Source organism: Rhinopithecus bieti, unplaced genomic scaffold (genome assembly GCF_001698545.2).
Source record: "Rhinopithecus bieti isolate Rb0 unplaced genomic scaffold, ASM169854v2 scaffold_33140, whole genome shotgun sequence".
Taxonomy (NCBI): domain Eukaryota; kingdom Metazoa; phylum Chordata; class Mammalia; order Primates; family Cercopithecidae; genus Rhinopithecus; species Rhinopithecus bieti.
The window spans coordinates 955,853-962,454 of NW_016814072.1; positions in this window are offsets into that span (position 1 = coordinate 955,853).

The window sequence follows — 6,602 nt, forward strand, 5'->3', positions numbered from 1 at the left end:
TTTTTTTTGAGATGGAGTCTCACTCTGTCACCCAGGCTGGAGTGCAGTGGTGAGATCTCGGCTCACTGCAAGCTCCGCCTCCCAGGTTCATGCCATTCTCCTGCCTCAGCCTCCCGAGTAGCTGAGACTACAGGTGCCTGCCACCATGCCCGGCTAATTTTTTTGTATTTTTAGTAGAGACGGGGTTTCACCGTGTTAGCCAGGATGGTCTCGATCTCCTGACCTCATGATCTGCCCGCCTTGGCCTCCCAAAGTGCTGGGATTACAGGTGTGAGCCACCGCGCCCGGCCAAGTTGGCATGGTTTTCTTTGCATTCACTCGGATGTTTTAGGAGAGCTGCAGCAGCCTCTGCTCCTCACTGTAGCAGCCTCTGCTCCTCACTGTCCTCATGATCCACCAGTTCTCTACTCGATGCCAGGTCCCCAGCTGGCATGCGTGACCCCACTGCAACACGCTCAGTGGCCCCTGAACTCCTCTAGGAGACGCCCACAACTGGGTTGTAATCCCTACACAACATCAGCTTCCACCACTAGACAGTGGGCACAGAACCTGGTCCTCAACCACCCCCGAATAAATAAACGATCCTAGGAATCAATCCATTCATGAACCGATCCCCCAAGTGCGATCATCCGGATGGGATGCAAAAGATCCCGGTCCTATTCTTCCCCTTTGATACCTTCTGCTTCTTCCTTTTTATACTCCAGCCTCCTGCCTGCTGACCTACACACACCCCACCCCAAAGCCAGCAAAGCCAACGGTCCAGGGGTGACCTGCCAGTGAAGAGTGAGAGGGCAGAGGCACCTCCTAGGGACTGAGGCTCAGACGGCCTGGTTCTGGGTAAGACGTTACTCTAAACACATTTCGCAGTTTGTGTTTCTGCTTATAAAAAATAGTCATCGATGGGGTTGCCAAGAGCCCAGTTACATTGAATTTTAGATAAACAATAAATAATATTTTACTATAAGTATGTCCAAAATGTTGCACGGGATATACTTACAGCAAAAAAAAAAAAAAAAAAAAAATCATGGGTGATTTATCTGACATTCGCATTTAACTGGGTAACCTATATTTTTATTTGCTAAGTCTGGCAGCCCCATCGTCGATGTGCGGTTTTATAACTTCAGACATCACTTTGGCAACAGCATGGTGACCTCATCTGAACCCCCAGCTGTGCCTTCCAGTCTCATGCAAAACTACATCTTTTTAAACACCTGGAAGGGCCAACTCTCATGATTTTTTAATACGTGATATTTATCATCTAAATCCATATTTGTACAGTAGCTACAAAAATTGGAGGAAGATCACAGCTGTAATCCCAGCAATTTGGGAGGCCAAGGCAGATGGGTCACAAGGTCATGAGTTCAAGACCAGTCTGGCCAACATGGTGAAACCCCATCTCTACTGAAAATACAGAAATTAGCTGGGCGTGGTAGCAGGCACCTGTAATCCCAGCTACTCAGGGGGCTGAGGCAGGAGAATCACTTGAACCAGGGAGTTGGAGGTTGCAGTGAGCTGAGATCGCACCACTGTGCTTCAGCCTGAGGACAGAGCAAAACTTCATCTCAAAAAAAAAAAAAAAAAAGAGGAAGAAGAAAAGAGGCTTGTCCCCAATAAATGTGTTATTAAAAACAACATGTGTTTTCAGGAAGATTGTGTTTCCTAAACAATTCTATGCCATATCCCTTGTCTTATGGACCTGTCTTTTTCCTCTTCCCCTGACTTCACTTCCCCATCCCTTAACAGTGGCCCTGAACTCCGTGGGGCACCGGATGTAATCACTGCAGTTCTCGGTGGGTGAGTGAGTAATCTGAGAATGAAAAGGAAACTGATACCTCTACTGTGTCGCTAAAGTCATGAATGGGAATCCCTTAATGAGCCACATAAGATCATACAGAGGTGTCCCATCAACAAAAGTCTTGAAATGATAATAATAATAAAGTCTTGAAAGATATATTTTGGGGTAGGACATTAGACACAGAAGGAAATTAACCTGACACCAGGCATGTCAGCCTCAGTTCCCAGACCCTCGAGCACACACGTCAGGAGACCCAGGTACAGGCTCATCTGTCTGAGTGACTTTCCAGCCCTGTGCTTGGCCCCGTGTCTGGTTCTGTCCGTTCTCCACCTTCTTTTCCTAAGCCATCCCTGCACGTCCTAGACAGACACATAGACAGAGCCAAAGACTCTGTGAATGAGGACAGGACATATTAGCAAAGTCCTCAGTTGCCTGACACTGTGATGAACCCATGGGAGGAAAACCACTTGACCCCAGCCCTGAGGGTCAGTCATCACTGGGCCACAGAAAGGCACACGGACAGACGGACAGCCATCAGCGAGGCTCCAGGTGCCTGGTGAGGAAAGACAGCAACGCTTCATGCTTAGGGCATTCCTAGCTCAGTGAAATAAAGGCAGTATTTTATTTAGCAAAAATTGTCACTATTTGTTGGAATGAGAGTCCCTCCTCAAGGCTCACAAACTGTCTCCAGGAGGATTTGTGCCACGGACTACAGCAGGGAGATTGTTTTATCATTATGATTATGAAGTCCTACCCAGCAAAGTCTGAAAATTGTGGTAAAGAAAGTATAAACCTTCTGTGTCTGTGAAGGAAAATTGTTATTGCTACTGAATATATGAATTGCAAAATGCCATAACACAAAGATTTTTAATGCATTTCTGTCATATAGAGGGAGAGTAGAAGCTGCTTGAGTTTATTTAAATATTGTTGACAGAAAACTGCTGTCTTTAGGAGTCTAGCCATGGATTAAGATTCATATATATATACACATATATACATGCAAATTAAAATGTTGAAAAAGAGACACTTATCAACATAACCTTCAGAAAACCAAGAGAATCTTGTAGCCCAAGAGCATATTCACAGGAAAAAAGGGAAATTCATGAACACTTCATTTTACTTCCTCCCACAGGAGCTGGGAGACGGGAATGTCACCAAACCACGAGCCGGAATTGCTGTAGGAAGATTCCCACACTTCAGGGCTCCATGGGCACCATGAGGCTGGACATGTGACCCCAGCTCTCTGGATCTCAGTTTCGTCTCCTGCAGAGCATCTGAGCTAGACCGTCTCTAATATTTCATCAAGCTCCTGTGTCCCATTCTGTTCTGAGATACGCAATTCTTATGCCTGCTAAAACCCACAGTGAGAAATAATAACCTATGTCCACATTTTTGTTTCCTAGGAGAAATATCAACATGTGTCTGCCAAATAAAATACTGTATTAAATGAGTTATTTCAAAAAGTACTCTTTGACCACCTCAACATGTGCTAAAAGGAATGCCTCATGTTACATGGAGTCCTTGTGGGATAAGGAAGAGAGGTCATCTGCCAGACAGGGCCTGCTTTTGAAACTCTCCACATAACCATAGCCAGCACTGACCCCTGTTGGAGCAAGGTACAGGGAAGAGGCAGCCAGGCAAGCTGGAAGAATGGAAAAAGAAAAAGAGATTCTAAGAGACAGGAAGTTTGATACCGAATCCAGGAGCCCTGCATCCTCTACACCGAACCCAGGAACCTGAATCCCTCTGTACCAAACCCAGGAGCCCTGAATCCCTCTATACCAAACCCAGGAGCCCTGAATCCCTTTATACCAAACCTAGCATCCCTGCATCCTCTATACCAAATCCAGGAGCCCTGAATCCCTCTATACCAAACCCAGGATCCCTGAATCCCTCTATACCAAATCCAGGATCACTGCATCTTCTATACTAAACACAGGAGCCCTGCATACTTCTATACCAAATCCAGGAGGCACAAAACCCTCTATATCAAATCCAAGGTGTCTGGACCCCTGTATACCAAATCCAGGTGGCCCGTGGCCATCTGTACCAGATCAGGTATGTGTGTAAGAAACAATGTGAACTTGAGATCCTGAGAACGACCAAATGTCTGACCACATTGTATCCCCAGCATGTGACAGGATAGTACTGGATTGGCCACAGAGCTGCCAATGTGCACGACCTGTACAAAAACACACCCACTTTTCAGGGAGGTGAAGACACAAGGGAGGGGGTCAGGAGGCAGCTGCCAGGAAATGCGCTGTGTCTTTTAACTCAATGACCATTCCACACCAGGTTATAAAACTGCAGTGTCTATGGAACGAAATGGGGGAAATATAAAATGAACAAAGAAGGAAGCAGCACTCAAGAGTTTTATCAGCCAGAGAAAAGTTACTGTTAATATTGTTCCTGAGTTGTTTTCTGATATATATGTGTGTGTGTTTGTGTGTGTGTATGTGTATATATATATATGTGTGTGTATATATATGTGTGTGTGTGTGTGTATATATATATATATATTTTTTTTTTTTCAAGTAGAACCTGGATCCTATTGTGCCCTATTTTTTTTTTTCTCTAACTTGACATGGTATCACTAGCCTTCTCTCTTGTTTTGTTTTTGGAATGTTCCTTAAGTGCTGTGTCATCCGCAGGATCTACCACAAGACCTCTGCGCCTGTGCCCCCAGTGTCTGCCCTGTGCTGCTACCCCCTGCAGACGCTGCCAAGAGCTCCTGCTGGTGAGGCCCCCAGTCAACAGGTGCCCTGGTTACTCTATCTGCAGAGGAGAAGACAGAGCTCAGAGGCAGCACAGGTGCAAATCTAAATGGGGCTGTCACCAAGTTGACCCTGGAATCTTAAATAACACCCCTTGCTGGTGCCTGCTATGTTGGGGCTTCTCTGCACTCCCACCCTTTCTCAACAGCATGTCTCCATCAAGTGTGGGCTTTGTGACCCCTGCCCCTGACCGACCATCCTCACAGAGGCTCTGCCCCTGCCCTAGGGTGGGCACTCGCCTTCTTTGGTTGTTGGTTGTGACACAAATTACTCATCTTCTCTACGCCTCAACTTCTTCATATGGAGGGCAGGGACTGCCTACCTCTTAGCAGAGCTATGAGGGTGAAACTGCATCTGCCTGCGTGATTGCATTTCCACGACATCACTTACACTGTCTGCCTTGGGTGTGATTCTGCGCACGAGTCTGTCTCCACTCGGTCACGCTCTGGAGAGCAGGAAATGCCTCTGATTCATCTTTCAGTTGCCACAAAACCTAGCACAGAACCTTGCCCTGTTTGGGAAATAGAAAGAGCCTCTTGAGTTATTTCATAATTTTTCCCAAGCCCTACACTTGGAGTGTGGGTGTCCAGAGAGGTGTTGTGAGGAATGTTCTGATACATCAGCAATTTTTCCCTGCCTTTTTGTATCTTATGCACCTGCTCCCAACCCTGAGTTTTTGTCTCAACCCCATCAGGAGTGGATGATGCAGCCCACAGCCCAGAGAGACACAATGGCGCAAATTCCCAGCCCTGGAGTTCCACGCGCTGAGGTGCAGGCAGAGACAGTGGGTTTGGAAGGATGTTTTTATCTGAGTAACCCAGTTTCCCCCCTGCCTCCACACTAGCTGTGTTTCCCTAAATGGGAGGAAACGGAGAAACAGTGTCCTAAGTGGGGAAAGGACACTTAATGCCGGTGGGCTCCTGAGAAGAAACTTCAGCCCTGTTCCCCACCCCTGGGGACTAGCGGAAATGATGGGATCCCTGACAGGTGTGGGAATCCAGGCACAGAGAAAGCAAGGTTGCCATCCCAGGGAAGGCCCCAGGGAGGCCCTGCACAGCACAGAAGCACCCACGTGGGAGGCTGGTCTGTCCAGACGCAGTCCCCAAGATATTCTGCATGCCCAGGTGGAGAGGGAAGCCGTGGAGTCATTTCCTCCATACCCCAAATAGAGGCGAGACTGGGAAGGAGTTGAGAGAGAGAGATGGGAGAAGCCTTTTGACAAGAACAAAAGATAGTGGTGTTGACCAATGGCTTGACCAGAGAGGATCCCCATAGAGAAGATGCTTCCAGCAGAGGCCAGGTGACAGATGACAGGAAAGCACAGACTGGCCCTTCCCACAGTTGAGACACCTTGGAAGCAAACACAATTCCCAGAAAGGAGGGGAGGAGGAGCCAGAGTCACCAGAGCACTGGCTGAAGTTTGTCTCTCCCGCTAGGCAGATGGCTCGCACACCACAGACTGGGGTCACATGTCAACGAGGCACCTGTTTCTCTGGCCTGAATTCTAACCAAATATGGCTTTAAAAGGGAACCTGCTCTCAGTCCAGTTGCCTCCCCCATGATGGGGGCACACTTTGGTTGGGGTCCCACATCTGGCCAAGACAGAACTCAGAACAGACAGAACACCCATAGGAGGACAACAGGACATCACCCCAGGGCTTCTTAACGCTGAGTTTCCACCTCAGGCCCACTTCTTATGCAAGTCAGGAAAGAGTCCCACGTCTCCAGCAGCCACGCCGCACACAGCTCGCCACTAGAACAGAAGCCCATGGAAACAGAGATCCTCCTGGCCTTGTCGACCACAGTGCCTGGAACAGAGTAGGTGTTCAATCGCTGCTTGTTTAGTCCATGAATAACACACATGTGGATTCACGGCCGGATGAGTGGAAACCCGTACACACCCACAGGCAGGCATGAAGCTCACTGTTGAAAGTTTCATGTAGATCAGTACTTCTTAGGGAGGCAAATATTCCCTGAGCCTCCAGAAAGGCCCCTTAATTCTCACGACAGATTTTTTTTTTTTTTTTTTTTTT